This window comes from Plectropomus leopardus, chromosome 2 (genome assembly GCF_008729295.1).
Source record: "Plectropomus leopardus isolate mb chromosome 2, YSFRI_Pleo_2.0, whole genome shotgun sequence".
Classification (NCBI taxonomy): Eukaryota; Metazoa; Chordata; class Actinopteri; order Perciformes; family Serranidae; genus Plectropomus; species Plectropomus leopardus.
Window position 1 is genome coordinate 6,333,378 of NC_056464.1, and position 16,965 is coordinate 6,350,342.

A 16,965-nucleotide genomic window follows, 5' to 3' on the forward strand; every position below is an offset into this window, starting at 1 on the left:
AGAGTGCATGAAGGATACAGAATTTTCATCTGCTATCCATCTCATATTCTAATGTAGCCATTATGCTCTATAAAGAGACTGCTCATCTATTCATTTTATGGGGAATTTGCAAAAAAGATGACACTGCAAGAGGGTCGGTCGGATTGATTAAAATTCTTTGAATTAGCCCTTCAATCACTGCATACAATTGTGTATGAAGTACACAGAAATGCACTCAGAATCCTGGCCTGAATCCTCTCTGTAGTTGGATATGAAAAGATTGATTTACTCATTGCTAACTGTGAGTTGTTTTCAGTGCGAGGAATTGATTGGTCAACACATTAAAAGCTTGTACATCATGCACTCCACATACACAACATGAAAAGGCTTTTAGAAAAAATGTCCAATACCTCAGAACAGCTGATTGCTTAAGCCACTGCACATTTACAGCATTTACAACAGGTGCAGAACATTCCCAACAAAAGGCTGTAAACAGTAAATAGTAAATGGTTAACAGTGGCAAGCTGGGAGGAAAGCAGCTCTGGAACACGTGTGCATGGAGACTGATAACAGAAATATTCTAAATATAAATAAGACAATAAATAAAATGTGAAACAAATTTGGTTCCCTTTCAAACACAAACTATATATCTAATGTGGTTTAACGTGTGTTTGATCAAGCTACTTCTGTCACAAACTAATCTCTGGAACGTCCGATTGTCATCATCAATTACAAGATCTGCAACTGATGATGTATTAACATCACTGCTAGCCTACAGAATCAGATCTTTTCTCATGCTTCTTCACGATAGCTCCTGGAACAAATTAAGTAACAAATAAAGTTTCAGTTCCAGTTCAGATTCTCTCTCTCACTCACCCACTCACACTCTCCCTTTCTCTGTCTTTATCTTGGTCTTTTTTTAGACTAATCACGTAGTCACTAAGATAAATGTCTTGTTAGCCACAATAACAATTAACAACATTTCCATCTCTAATATAAAAGTGTGTTAACCCATTCATAAGAAAGCCGAGCAGTGTCAGGGTCATAGAGCTAAGTTAGCATTCATTCATTCAGGCTTAATACTGGTTTATTAAACGGATATTCAAGAGTTTATGTTAGGATGTCTGCAGCTATTAGACGCTTAAATTTAATGGTTTTTAAGGTCATTTTTAACCAAATGTAATTTTTTTTTCTTAATCAAGCATTGCAGTTTAGTAAAAAGATAAATAGCATACACGACTCCTGTGCAGAGCTTTATGTAGGAATATGGTTACTAGAATGAGTTAGATTCATCTACATTTTACCAAAAAGTAAGTGCAAGTTTAAAATAAAGTTTTAGGTTAAGTAGTACATTTTACAAATTTACACAGAAGGGCTTTCTCTCTCTCGCACCTTTTCACAAAAAGAAATAAAAGATGAATAGAAGAAATTCCACAGAATATTTGTGGCAATTAAGACCTCAAAAGAGAAATATTTAAGACTATTTAATGACTTTTAAGGCCTAATATCTATAAAATTGAATTTTTAAGGACCTGCAGACACCATGGTGGAATATATCTTGTCTTGTGGGAGATAGGTTTTATGTAGGAGTATGGTTTATACGAATGAGTTGGGTTCCTCTACATTCAGACTTCCTCGTAAGTCTGACGAAGAGCGTTTTGGCTCGAAACATCACTTATTTCACAAATTAAATCCTTTAAGGGGAGCTCCCCGATGTGCAGACCTCTATCTTTTCACATTTTGGTTTATCTTGGATCCAGTACCCACTACGGGATGTGTTTGTCTTGTTTTTGAATTCCTCTACATTTTAGCCAATACGTAAGACTAAGTACAAAGTTAAGAATTAGATTCATTGGCAGGGTTAAAGATCTGTAGCATTAAGTATGCAGACTTTTACACAAGCTGAGCTCATTCATTAAAAATGAATTAATGAAATAATATATATATAGGCAGTTAAGATCCCAGAAATTCAAATTTCAGAACATTTATGACTTTGAAGGCCTAATATTCACAAAGCTGAATTTGAGATATTTTGGGAGTTTTTGGGGACCTATAAACACCCTGATATGCATTTGTGCTCTTGTGCATTTGTGCTGTGACCACTACTTTATTTTTATTTTTTTACAGATCACATTTTTACACAAGAGCTGTGTATGTGCTTCTTGTTACCGCCTGCTGTTATGTCACCTGACCTGTGTGTGTGTGTGTGTGTGTGTGTGTGTGTGTGTGTGCGCGCACGTGTCTTCACTGTACAGAGGTAAGGCACATTTGTCTAAGGAAACAGGGGAATACTAGCAGTGCTGGGCTATTACCGCCAAACAAACCGGCGCTGAAGCGTCTCCTTTAATCATTCAAACTGCATCTGAGATTTGAATTGACAACACGCTTTTGATTTGATAAATTGTGCAGCTATGATGGATTCATAACCTTTCATTTCATTGAAGTTTTGTGTTTCTCCCCCTATAAATATATGCTTGAGTAAATTGCATCATTCATACAGCAAGCGATAACTGTTAGAGTGAGCCTTGTGTTGTATAGAGAGATATGAGCCCAGTGCATATGATCAGGATATCAAAGTCTCCTTCAGCTCTACAAATTAACCAAATACTTCATGTTACGTGAGGACATAGACTGCTGTACCAAAACAATATTGAGCAAGCGTGTGAGGAGTAACAACTGGCTGTATGAAACCTATGAAACCTTTGCAGCTGCTTGCTGCCACTGCATTTACTGCGAAGAGACCCTGACAGTAACTTTGCGGTTGCAGCACAGCAGGAGGATGAATTTCCCACTCACAAACAACAGATTTTCCCAATTCCTGCTGCTGACTATTTCAAACTTGCCACTTGCTGCACGTCACACAGCAGAATGCTGTGCTCGCTGCTGCGTGACTCTAGTGAGCCCTGGCAGGATCAGCCACCATCATCTAAAAGGGACTTTACACACAACCGCAGCATCTAATGCTGAGCCGCTCAGTAAAAGCCACAGATGTATCACATGACAAGGATCTTTGAGTGGATCTCACCTTTACGCTCGCTTGATAAACAGAAGCCTCAAATACTAAGCTTGCTGCACATCTATATCAATCCGAATATTTATGTATTTAAAAGGGACCATGTGCAGTTTAAAATGTAGATGTTACCATTTGATGCACTGTACCAGATTATAGCTTTGAGCTATTTCGCATCTGCAGTCCCTCAGCAGGTCAGAAATATCAACCAAAACACTAGTGGGCTAGAAAAAGACTGTCCCTAGCCATAGTCATTCCTAGCCAGGGGTGTGTTCAGCCAGTTTGCTAGAATAAACAAAAATATTGTTTTGGAAACTGGGCTGGGCTTTTGGCCTTTAACTGAAGTCTTAACATTGAAATTGCTTCTGATAAAAGCACATCTGTGAACAACCTCATTCTTTTCGTCTGACAGACGTTTATGAGCAAAGTCAGAAAGTAATGAGTGAAAATTGTAGTGAAAGTTCCAATAGTCACCGACCATGATTAGAGTTATAAATGGGAACAACAAGGGGCACTACTTTCTCACAATGTCCAAAATCAAAAGCTAAAGTATATGAAAAACACCAGGGTGTAGGATATGGACAAAATGAATATTATGATCATCACTATCTTGTCATTGATATGTTACAATGTTTGAAGAAGTATTCAAAATATCTTCATGTAAATAAAATAAAAGAAAAACACACAAGACCTTAGAAGTTTCACTAAAATAAAATTCTTGTTAAAAAATAAGAAAAAGAAAATTGATTTGACACACATCTTTATACAATTTCACACTGATACATGACTTATTTGTTTAAAAATGAGAATGAGAGGAGATGAAATAATAACTAATTTTCCTCCATAGAAATATAACAAATAACCATTACGCCAGGGAGGTCTTCATGCACCTTAAAGAAAAGAAGTATTGGTAGTAGTGGTAGATCATGGATGTATGAAGAGAACTGGATACAGCTTTGACAATGAGGCCACTTTCATTATTAAGTTGCTGAGGGACGCATGTTGCCCAAATTGTTTGACTTCACTGGTATAAAATGAGATTTTCGGCAGCCAGACAGCTAATTTCTACCAGCCAAGTGGCCAACAAAAGTGTTTTAAACCATCTGTACAAAGAGCATGACATGCTGATATACTGCTAAACAAAATCACATTAGTATTTTTTGTCTGTTTTGGGTTTTATTTGTTGACATTATTTTTGATTACATCTGTTTTAAGGCTACCTCAGATATGTGAATATTTTCACAGGTAGGCAAGTTTTTTTTTGTTTAAACCACAATTGAGGTACATTTTCTTAAACTTTCACTAAGGATTAAAAATCAGCCCTTATACTAAAATTATTTAATATTTATTGTGATGATTAGCAAAATTGATCAGCCTGAACATTTTTATTGTGATAACATTTTCAGCCATATTACCCAGCTCTACTCCTATGTAATATTAGAATTTTAGCATTTAGTATAATCATATGGAAAGATATTAAAGACTACTGAATTATCAACAATCATGACAAAGCGAGAGCTGTCAACTAAAGTGCTTCTTTAATCACAAAAACAACTGTGACAAAGTGTTTATCAAGTCAGCACATGCAGCAAATGGTTAGCCACAATCTCTGCTCCAACACATAATTCCATCCCAGGCTAATCTATTGACCGAGATGATAAACAAAAAAATAACTCCTGTGAAAATAACCATCTCCAACTGAGTGGTTTGGGAACGGAGCCCCACCCTGTTTACAACACTGAGAACAAAAACAAACTCCCTCCAAGGAGCCCGGGCAAATGCAAGTCACACACTCCAACCAATACAGGCAAACAACAACAATGTGTGAGGATCTACTGGGAGAGCGGGCTATCAAACAGCAGCTGCCCGCGCACAAACAAGGTGTGCATCTCTGTACGTTTGAGGGAATTGGAGAGCAAGAGGGAGTGTGTGTGTGTGTGTGTGTGTGTGTGCGTGGGAGGGAGAGAGAGATAGAGTAAGCGTTAGTTACAGGGTGGGGCTCGAAAGTGGAATTGAGCAGCAAACAAAGTCAAATCCCCCCCCCCCCCCCACCGCCCCAGACTCAGGTCAACTGAATCATCAGGAGTCGGGGAAGATACCGTCACCGCCGTCCGTGAATAGCTCGCAAAACCACATCAGTATGACTTCACCGTGGCAAAGCTGTGAGTTTTGAGAACACTCTCCCTCAATATCCAGGGGACTCTGAATGAAGAGGTAATGAATCTCAGTTAACAAGGCCATTATCTGTGAAGGAACTACATCATCAGGAGGGACTCCAAATCCACGAGGCCCTTACACACACCGGCCTTTTATTGTTGCTATTAACTGCTCAGGTACACTGGTAACAATTGAAAAAAAAAAAAAAAGGTAAAAGCACCACATTTTTTATCTCACACTGTACATCATAACAGTAAACAATGAGCATGTATAAGGGACACGGGGCCCAATTAGCCATCTCTGCTCTCCGCTGTCAAGTATTTAAACAGTCTGCTCGGATGTTAATAGTAACCTGCATACTTTCATCTGCGATCCAGACTCATCAGCGCTGGTAGCACCTCTGCTGAAGCGCTTGCACTGCATCTTGGGTAATTACTGCTTCCCAATTACCACCCAGCTGGTAAATATATATCAAATAAACAAGCAACAACCCGTCAATTAGGAGCACCCTTTCATAATGGGGGGTCCAAAGAAATTATGTTTTATGTACAGACTTGAAGAAAGCGCCATGAAAACGGAGCACTTCAAAGTCAACTTGAACGCAACACTTTGTAAAAAATAATTAAAATCACGTGTGTTTTTGTGGCAATTAATGTGAGTGTCTAATTAAAGGTGTTTTAATTGCCAAGAGGGCAAAATACACAACAGGAACAGTGCGGTTCCACTAAAAAGGGACTTAATAAAAATGGCCTTTTCTTCACAGACGACTGAAGAGGGACAGTAACATTGTTGAATTCAAAGGCAAAGGGAACAGCTGCAGCAACAGTCTGTCAACAAAATTTGCATTGCTGCTCTCTCCTCATCTCCATTACTCTCTCCTGTCTCTCCTCAAGCCCACGGAGCTGCCGGCTTAGATCTGAGTACTCTGATGGCTTATCACATAGCGAGCAGCAGGCTAAGCCGGAGTGATGCGCCCAAAAGACATGATCAAAGCGCACCAACTTTCCACCCGGCAATGATGATGGAAGAGCAGGCCCTGCCATGTTATGTTTCTTATTAGGCTGGGACTGCCAACTGAAAACACAGCCAAGAAGTCAAGCAGAAGGCCCTTAAAGATGTGCTCCTGTAACCTTATTCTACATAACGCCGCCTGCTACAGTTAACAGGGTTTAAGTGATAGTCTGTGACATTTTCATATTAGTCAGTTTCAGCTCTGCACCTCTCATTCTCACAATGATGATTTAACCTACCTTTATTTTGCAGCTCTAAGCAGACAGTTTTGGACGAGTCTTAAAGGGGAAAACCACCTAAATTAAGAATGCCAATATGTTATTTTTAAGGCCAAGGAAAAGTTCAATTAATATTTGTGAACATGAGCTACTCTCTCGTACCATTTGTATATCAGTTGGTCATGCCTTGTTACCTTGAATTCCTTCAAGAAAACTTGCATGTCTCTGCAAAAAAAACGTTGATTTATTGATTGATTGGGGACCACGTTAAACAGCAACTATATCAAAACAACCGCTACAAACTTTCACACAACTCGTGCATAAGGGCTGGGCAAAATAAAGATATTATATCGAATCAAGATATGAGGCTATATATCGTCATAGATATTGGATATTGCTATATCATGACATAAGGATATAGCAATATATACATATGGCATAAGGAAACATTGTGTTTTTTTTCCTAATTTTAACATTTGCATTACAGTAAAGTGATGTACTTACAACAACTTATCAGACAGTTCTACTTGTTTCAATACTTGCCTTTAACCACTTAGTCACTTAATCATATCTACATCATTAATGATTATTGTTAAAAAATTGAATTGTGTTAATGTTTTTTCAAAGTACCAATAGTCAATTCCTACTATATGACAACATCAGAGTGAGAATTTGGTACTATCATTCAAAAATATAATCAATTTAGCATAAATGCATGTGTTTGGGAACTACTGAGGTTACGACTGGATAAATGAGACTTGGATTATACTGCACAAGTTGTATAAGAGTTTGTATAAAAAGCTTTGATATAGTTTTGCTATTGTTAAACATGGACCCCGATCAATGAATAGCTGTTTGCTGTTTTTTGTCGAGGCATGCAAGAAAAACATTTTCTTCACAAATTCAAGGGTGCATGGCATGACCAATATACAAATTGCCTTTTTTCTTTTTTTAAGTATTCTTTTAAAGCCAGAGACCAGTCTCAAACTTGTGATGTCAAAAATAAAGTCTGTAGCTGCTCCATAGACAATACATGGGAGCCTGATTTTTGTGGACCCACAGATGTTCTTTGTTATACTGTAATGAGTTTTATTTTATTGTAGTGCTCTCAGTGCTAAACAGAAATTTAGCCATATACTCAGATCATTCCCCTGGGTGCGCATCTATATCATCTTTTCGAATTCATTGTATGTGGCGCAGCTCCAGACTTCATACTTTATATCATCACAAATTTGAATTTTAGCACTGTAATTTTGGGTTTTAGGCAAGAATTGTTCATGTTTACTTAATTTTTTGGACTGTTACATGCATTCCTGGATTCCTGTCAACTTGTCATTTCAACATTGCTACCCAGAAATACTTGTTAGTTTAACTTGCTTTTAAAATTATTACAGTTTTATGCAATTGCATTCACCCTATATAAAATGCCATTCTAATTTTTATCTTTAAAATGTATTGTTTTCAATAGATGTTATTTATTAACTTTTAATTAGTAATGTATTGTCATGTTCTGTAGAACAGATGTGCAATGATCATAGTGAATGGTGCGAAGTGCCATACATTTCAGCAGAATTTTAACACAATTTGGTTATTGTAGGTTCTTATAATATATATGCAATATTTTTCCAACAATGTTTTACCCCATAAATTAAACTGTGTTCAATTTCTGAGTGTTTTCTTATTTTTAAACTACCAGACTAGTCTTAGGGAGATTAGTCATTAGGAACATTCCTTGTCTTTGACCAAAAGAGTAATATATGAGTATTTTGAAAAAGGGCGTAGCTCCCCTTTAAGATCTGAACACTTTGGTGCAAGAGAAGACTTTGATATTTCCAGCAGCAGTTTGACACAAACAGAGGAACCTGTGAGATGATACGAGCAGCCACCACAACTGAACAGAAAAAGCAAAGCATGCCACCACTAGACCCTAAAACGTCATAAACAGACAAAACATATCACACATCTAACCACCTTTTTTGACTAAAAAGTGATTTTTGACAACAGCAACTCAAAAATATCAATCCACACAACTCCATCCAAATTTTTTTTTTTTTTTAAACAGTCGATTTAACCTATAAATTACAGTCTATCTAGATGAAGGAAGCCACCTTTTCAACATAAATACCACCATATGAGCTCAGGAAAAGCCTCATTTCAACATGAGCTGTGCCAGGAACTCAGCAGTCACATTATTTTTCACTTTTTCTGATGTCTCCAAAATTGCCAGAAAGCAAAATTGCTTACTGAAAACTATAATGATGGAGAGAAAAAAAAACATTAAGACCTAAAATATCTTTTGGTCAAGACAACCCATGAAAGCGAGAGACATCTCTTGGGAGCTCCAGGCTGCAAATCATATGTTGTTGTTTGAACACACACTTTTAAAAATACTGTGAAGGTTCTGAAGAACCAGAGAGAGGAATTACTAAAAGTTTGTTGCCCTTGCATAATAAACCAAACAACACATGGGAGTATTTCCAAATAATAACTACACCTTCTCAGTGTGAACATTTAACAACACACATCCAATCAAAAATTCCCAAAAAAATGAAATGATGTCACCCAGCAGGCCATGGAAGCCGCATCATGAACACACACAGACTGACACACAGACCGGACAGCTGATAGAAACAGGTGCTGGGGTTTCTGCTGGCAGCTGAGCACAGCTTGTAGCATATGGTTGAGCCCCTCATGTCTAGATTAAAATGTTTGTAGCTTACCTGCATCATTCCCAAAACAGAAAAGTGCTGTGTGCTATTTTTAAAAAAAAAATTTTTAAAAAAAAACCTTTTAGTCTTTACATGATAAGAGGCTCTTGCACTCACTCAAACCGAGAACAGGGAATTAATTGCCTAAAAAAATAAGAATTTGGTAGCATATAAAGTGTCAAAAGATCAGAAAAAAGAGAGAAAAGTAGAAAATGTAACTAATATTTTTTTAACTGACTTTGCATGAATGCACAAATACCTGTGTCTGAATATGAAAGATGTAAAAAAAAAAAAAAAAAAAAAGTCTATATGCTGAATAAGTTTCAGAGTTTCACTATTACTACCCAAACAAAGGTGTCAAATGTCAGAGCAAACCACACCACAGTGCAATTCCCTTACATTTTTATCAATTTGTTCTCGGTCTGTCTTTATGTTATCTGACAAGAGTACATCAGACATGCTCATCTTTTCCGCAGTATTCTCAAGTAAAACTTGAGTATTTGAACACAATTCACCGAGATTGAATAAAGGATAAAATATGTTGATATCAGAAAATATGAATTTATACAGTAATTGTTAAAAGCCGTCATACAAAGAAAGGGACAATGCTAAATATTGTTTTCTCGTACTTTTGCAATAAAACACACTGATAAAGCAGAGGCAAACTGTTATGCAACCAATCTAGCCGAAAACAAATTTCACTCCATTTAAAAAAATTAACTTGAAAATGTTGTTTTGTTTTTTTTTTTCAAAATAATAATAAATAAAGAGACTACTTTTATCAGAAACCAGCTAGGGGTAGGGGGAAAATTTGATATAGTGCATTGCTATATTTTTATGTGGCAATAACTTTACATGGATGCAAGGTATCATTTTTTTTATTAAAAAAATTATAATTTTACCAATACAAGTAATGTTTTGGTAGCCTACTAGAATTAAAAAAATCTATTGATTTTTCAGTCCACTAGATAAACTTTGCTGCAATACAATGATTTTTCACAAGGATTTAAACTTTCAAAAACTGAGCAAATTGCTTTGATTTATTTTGAAAATAAGAGGAAAAATGTGATGAGCAACTTGTCAAAAAGTGTTCCACAAACTGCAATAAATTAGTAGATATAAACAATAATTTTAAAAAGGCTAGGGAAAAATGTCAAAATTTCACAATTATATATTTAAATTTATTTGATAGAATTATTTGCATTTTAAGCACTTTTCAGGTCATTATCTTGTTGTTCTCTGTTTGGTTTGTTTTTTGTTTTTTTTTTACTTTTTTCTCTGTTATTTGTTGAATTTTTAGGCTTTTTTTGTACTTTTTTGGGGCCATTTCTTCTGAAGTTGGTCATGTTTCACATGATTTTGAAAGAAATCTTGCCAGTTTGCTCAGGTTTCAGAGGGTTAAGTGAGATGAACAGACTAAAAACTTTGTTTTATTAGATAATACAGATGTTGACATAGTTTTCCTTTGGGGGTGTAATTTGTGGTTTAAAAAAAACGTAATAAATTGCAATGTATTCTATCACAATACTGAGCAGACTGCAACACATTGAAAACTGCAATAATATTGTATCAACTCTGTCGCCTGTGATTGCATGCAGACGTTTTACATTTTTGTCAGCATCCCTTCCTTTATTAAGGACAGATGACAGTAGAAGACAGTAATTAATGGCTGCATGAGTTAATGGCCGTCCAGAGCATTTTGCAGTCTCCATAGAGACTGAGGAGCAGCACAGAGCTCACCTGAAGCTGTCCACTCTCTGACCAATAGCCTTCCCTGGCACTGAGAACCGTCTGCCTGGGCACACCACAGGGGCCCGGACACACTAACCTTTACCCTGGAAATATTGTTCTGCTTTCCTTTGTTATCACTTCCATTCATGTAATACAGCTCTAATGAGCGCGCCGCACCACTCGTAATCATATTGCCTGTACTCTTCCCCCTTTGTGTTGTGTGAATCAAACATGCAAAAATCACATGACAAATTCATTTACCAGAAAAGTCCCTTTATGCATCTGTCACTTGTCTTGCTTTTGTGCAAAAATTGTTTCAAGCAGCTGGTTTGAGGGCGTCTTGTATCTGAAATCAAATGAGGGGTGAAGACGGCAAATAAATCTGAAAGAAACAATACGCCGAATGCAAGAACCTTATTCCCACACTGGACCGAAAATAACTCTCCTTATCATTCAGCTGCAAGCGAGGGTGCACAGTCAGTTTACAGCCCCTCCGTACCCAGCACAGGGTATTTCAATGTGTGTTCACAAATACTGAGCCGTCAGATGAAAGAGAGGGCCGCTCCACTCAGGGATGGGAGTCCTCACACTGAATGCACGAGTGACTGATTACTTTCTTACCAGTTGAACCTCAACTCTCTACAAAGAGGAGCCTGAGCCCCAGCCTGAAGAGGCCAAACTAGAAACGAGGGCTTTCCAAATAATACAAAATCACAGATTGGTGCGTTAAGGATCTTGCGTCATTACAATGAATGCAGCTGCTCTTCCTCAAATTTCAAGCTTTTTTTACTCCCCCCCCCCCACCAACTCAATTCATTCAGTTGTAATATGGAGCAGAGAAAAGTACAGCCAGTCTAGTTTCTAGAAGCAGACGCGGGGGACGGCATGAACGCTGAACGTCTGCGTGTAACAGCCGTGTCAAACGGCAGGCCTCGCAAAAAGTTGCAAAGAAAGTTCATCCTACGTTTTAAAACCTGGGTCAGCATTTGCGAAGGTCCATTTCTGCATAAGTGAGCACACAAACCCCAGTGCCTGTTCAAATAGTCTGCAGCTCTCTCACAGGCAGCTCATGACAACAGCCCAGCAGCAGCACTGTTTGATCTCCAATGTTTTCCTTAATCTGGGTTGTCAAGGTTCGCTTGTTGGAGGCTGTTTACTTTACTTCTCCTACAAAAAAGTGTTTTTTTTCCCCTCAGACAATGACTAATCCAAAGACCAAGAAGGAGGGAGCACTGCCAGCAATAGTTGTTAAAGCTGCAGTTTCCCTTTTGTAAAATTTCAGATGGTTTTAGAGTTGCTGTTGCCAGCTGCAGACTTACTGTAAAAAATATTAGGGTAATATTTCATCCACATATGTATGCAATTCACTCTGAACAGACGCACATTATCTGTATGTATTTTTAACAGAATTATCACTTTTGGTGAGAATAATAATTCAAATTATTAACAAATTACTAATAAAGCAATATGGATTAACTACACAATGCATTTGTTTATAAGATGTATATATACATTTTACAGCTGTGCAATTAAATGCATTATCATACTGGTGATCAGTGTCCAATTATCTGCAATAAGCTACACCTGTTGTTTAACATTAATTTAAATAGAGATAGATCTAAAATATGTATTGCTTTGTATGTATTTATACATGGCAAAAAATATTTTTGTTTAAGTACATTCCTTTGGACAGTACATTATATTAATTTACTTGCACACTATAGTCATAACAGGATACTGTTAATGTAACAAAATGTAAACTCTATTATTACACGTTTAAATAAAGTTATTTGCTACTTCAGCACATTTACAGTTAACAAAATATCCAACTTACTTAATATAATTACTTTGAGCCATACAGTTAAATACAACACAACAAAAACGCTTAATGTCGGCGTTTAAGTTGAAGTTGTCACAACTATAATTCAAAACTAATTCTCGAAATCCCTTTGTGTTCATGAAAACTTAACTATATCCGCTTTAAATGTATTGTGTGCAGCCACACCGAAACTACAGCCTCCAACAACGCAAATGACGGACAGCCGAATAAAAGTCGACCTGCCTGTTAGCTAAAACTCCATTACACTTATAATAAGTATAGTTTCGGGCGGTTGTAATGCCTTCCTCCGGTGTTTCGGAGTTTTGGAGGACAGCTAACACGTGGGGAAAAGCTCCCTCCCCGGTCTTACTCCAAAAGAAATCACGGCACTCAAACTTCCTTTAACTTAACTTAACAACTTTTGACGGTTAACAGGTAGCGCTGTAATTAACTCTGAACGGCTAACCAGCACTTTTCAACCAACTATGGCCATAAAGGTGCATTCCCTCCGGGGTCTCGTGAGTAGCCAAGTTAGAACTTTAAAACAAAAAAAGTAGAGGATACAACTCGTAGTTACAAAACACACTCCGGCTACAAAGACGTTAAACAGCGTTACCGAGCAGCCCTCGTGCCAATAATGCAGGTGTTTATTTCTTCATTTCGCTAACTGTAACAACTGTAGAAAAGCGGCAGCAAAAAGCCAAGCCAAAGTCCGTGTGTGTATGCGTGTGTGTGTGTGTGTGTGTGTGTCTGTGTATTTGAGTGCAGCATCAGCAGGTAGACACGATACAGCAAAGCTAATGTTAACATCATGAGAATAGTGAAACTTACCAGAATGGAAAAACGCTTTACAGCGGCTAACAGGGCGCACGCGGAGGGTACCGATTTGCTAGTATGCGATAACGACCCCGTGCACGCGAGCTCGCGACAACAAATCACACCGTAAATACCAACAATATTACTCCGCCCGCCTCGGTGTTTGGTGGCGAGGTGGTAGTGGTGGTGGTGTTGGAGGAGGAGGAGGAGGTGGTGGTGGGGGGGACTAACTAAGTAACTTAACTAAGGAGAAAAGAGATCATCTTACCGAGGGCGTCGAAAAAAGAGCAAAACGTGGAGTTTCACATTCGCCGCCTCGCCGTGTGCCTCGCGGAGAAAAGCACGAGCTCCTCTCTTAATGTTGTTATTAGATTTTAACGCGGCGAGGAAAGAAGGGGAGAAAAAAGGAAGAATCGCGGATTTGGATGTTGTTGTTTTGATGTTCCAAGTCCGTGACGTCATATCCACCTGCTGGGTAAACAACGTTCATTGCATCGCGGGTCCTTCACAGAAACATCACAAGTACAATTCAGTAGCACTTAGTAGGTCCTTTCTACGGGGAAATGTAATGATATGCATTAGTTTTAGCTCAAAGTGTGACAGGAGAGAGGGGGCTGTCAGAAAAGCTAAAATGTCTAAGCTGACTAATTACAGCCGAGGCAGAATGAACTTATTATTTCAGAAATGTCTCCTTTTTTTTCTTTTTCTTTTTTTGATCTGTGGTCCATCATAACTCTTCTACTGCAGAGAAATGCTTTGACATAATCATCAAAGATGTTTTAATCTCAACTGTGAGGAGTTTTAACTATTCAGCGAGGTGGTATTATGGGTTTTTAAAAAATGACAGAGTGCAGGTTCTCTCAGTTTAATGTGGTTATATTTTCTGGCATGTGGGCCATAATATTTTGAAGGCAACATTTAAATTTCAACAAAGTTATTTAAAAAAAAATCTCTGCATGGCATATTTTTTTTGTGGTTTTAAACTTTTATTCACTCCCATACAGTCATTTTCCTTTTAACATGACTGTCAAAAGAAAAGGAAAAACATTATGAGAGTAATTAAAATCTCTGTCACTTGCCCCCCCCCCCCCCCCCCCAAAGACGGGAATCATCAGTTCAACAGTCCAGTTAACACTCATTGTAAAGCAACATTAATTTAACCTCAAGAGAAAATATTTTAAGTCGTTTTTTGCCCTTGATCAAGGTCTGAGTGGCACAGCTCATTTAGCCATAAACGACATTACATTTATCATGGCTGCATCTGGGAGGAGAGCTGCTGATGAACTCTTAGGGAAGTCTGTTTGTTAGTAGAGAGCGCCACCCTCTGACCATGTCCCATCACTGGCAAAATAATACTTCCACAGTGTATCTGTAATATGTGATTTCATAAGGGTTTTTCTTCATCTTCTCAGTTCTCTGTTGTGTCATTTTACTATTTCTTAACAACGTTTTTTTCTGCAATATTCTTAAAACCATCAATGCATGTGGGGTTTTTATTTTGCCAAACATTCTTACATATCTCAGGTCTAGTGCTAATGTGTTACATATTGAGCTTAAAATTAAAATAATAAGCTTGAAAACTTTTCAGAGTGGCATAATGTTAACATTAGGTACTGTAAGTTATTTATCAGAAGAGGGGGGTGGCTGAAATGTGATTGCTTATTATTATTATTATTATTATTATTATTATTATTATTATTATTATTATTATTATTATTATTATTATTATTATATTATCATTTTATCTTGACCCTCTCCAAAGCTACAAATATTTTCTCTGACCCTCCCTGAGACCCTGGGGGGAAATCTATAACCCTCCTTACATCGTACATTTAATATATATATATACACACACACACACACACACACACACACACACACACACACACACACATATATAGTATGGGCAGGAGAGGTATCACCAAAACAGCTGATTTCCTCAGAAAAATATAAGTCCTCCTTAAAAATGATGTGTTGAAGGACCTTTGGAAAATTGTACTTTCTGGCTATGATTAATGGTGCGTTTTGGGCAAATTTCAAGGAAAGTATGCCTTTCAAACAAAGTTGTCAGAAAATTCCAAAACCCACAAACATTAAAGTCTCAGGAAGTTTAGCAGTGTTGAAAACAGACCTTAAGCTCTGGCTAAAGTCAGCCCAAAAGTGTCATCAACACCAGTAATTACCTTGTAGTCACTCTATTTATTATACTGATATTTTTTATTACTTTACACTGATGGAATTTGATGTATTTTGCTGTCTTATGTGGTGTCTTTGCTGCTCTGTGTAACGTGCACTGTTCCTGCAAAACATTCCAAAAAAGAGTGAATAATGATAAATACTGTCAGTTTCAAAATTTTACATTTTATGTTTCACATGCATATGTACTGTGTTGCACAGGGGTTACCATGACTGCGTGGTGACTGGCACTAAGCACAATATAAACAAATCTTAATTCATAGTAACAGTGACACAAAATGAAGCCAAACAGGAAAAAACAACATTACATGCTTCCTGTTACCTGCATACTGTGAGGGCAACACACACACACACACATTTCTTGGGTCTTTAATTGTCTTATAAACATTTTAGAGAAATACATTTGACAACAATTTTAGCATAAGAGAACAAAAAAACCCAACAATTATAAATCAAATCAAATCAAAAGCATACTCTTGAGAGTATCAGAGCAGTCAGCACTATCTAAAGAATGGATGTCTACAAAATTAGATATGCATATACTGTACATAGTACATGCACACGTGCTGAATGTGCTGTGCACAATCATATAAACATACATACAGTACAAAAAATCTAAGCCGTTCTTAATAAATATATCAGAAATAATTGCCATGTTTTATCAGAGTTTGTAGAGCCGAGAAAAACATTGTATCAAACTCGCTCCACATGTAACAAGTTGCTCATTTCTGCTAGTCTTAAAAGAGGGCAGGTCTCCATTTTTCAAGAGTTAAAATAATACTTTTTGCCACAAACATGCCGAATAGAATTGACTTTTGTTACAAGTGGGAAAGAGCTAATATGTCGGGTCTGCTGTAATATCATAGTTATAGATTTACATTTTGGGCAAAATGGAGAGACAGACGAGTAATGAGAGTTTAGTTTGTTACAAGAGTAACGCAGTCTGTGAAGCACTTTAAACCCTTTGAAACCTGGATCAGCATCACTTTTCTTGTGCTGCTTCCAGACGTCTTTCACAAGTATTTAAACTTTTTAAAAAATTAGTTTGAATTCTTTCAAAAACATAGGGAAAAAGGCAATGAGTAGCTTGCCAATAAATGCCCCGCAAACTTAAGAAACTGATTCAGACTTTTTTTTTTTAAAATTAAAAAAAAAAAAACTGGGGAAAATGTCCAGAAAATTTATAATCATCAAAAAGTATATATTTAAAGTAATGCTACAGAATTATTATTATTATTAATAACACTATTTTTCTAGGTCATTTCCATTTTTGTTTTTTTGTTCATTTCAGTTAGGTGTGTGTGTGTGTGTGTGTGTGTG

The 16,965-nt window shown here is 37.1% G+C and overlaps 1 protein-coding gene across 4 annotated transcripts in view; it reads right to left on the reverse strand.

Annotated features, from left to right (window-relative positions):
- Positions 1-13,598, reverse strand: part of foxp1b (forkhead box P1b) — a 206,391-nt gene extending 192,793 nt beyond the window's left edge. For 2 of the 4 annotated variants that reach the window (XM_042499110.1, XM_042499102.1), the window contains exon 1: positions 13,465-13,589. The gene's annotated coding sequence lies outside the window, so the exon portion shown is untranslated. Of the gene's footprint in view, positions 1-13,464 lie in introns of all 4 variants that reach the window. The other 2 variants (XM_042499118.1, XM_042499136.1) reach the window with 2 other exon arrangements.
- Positions 13,599-16,965: the final 3,367 nt, after the last annotated feature.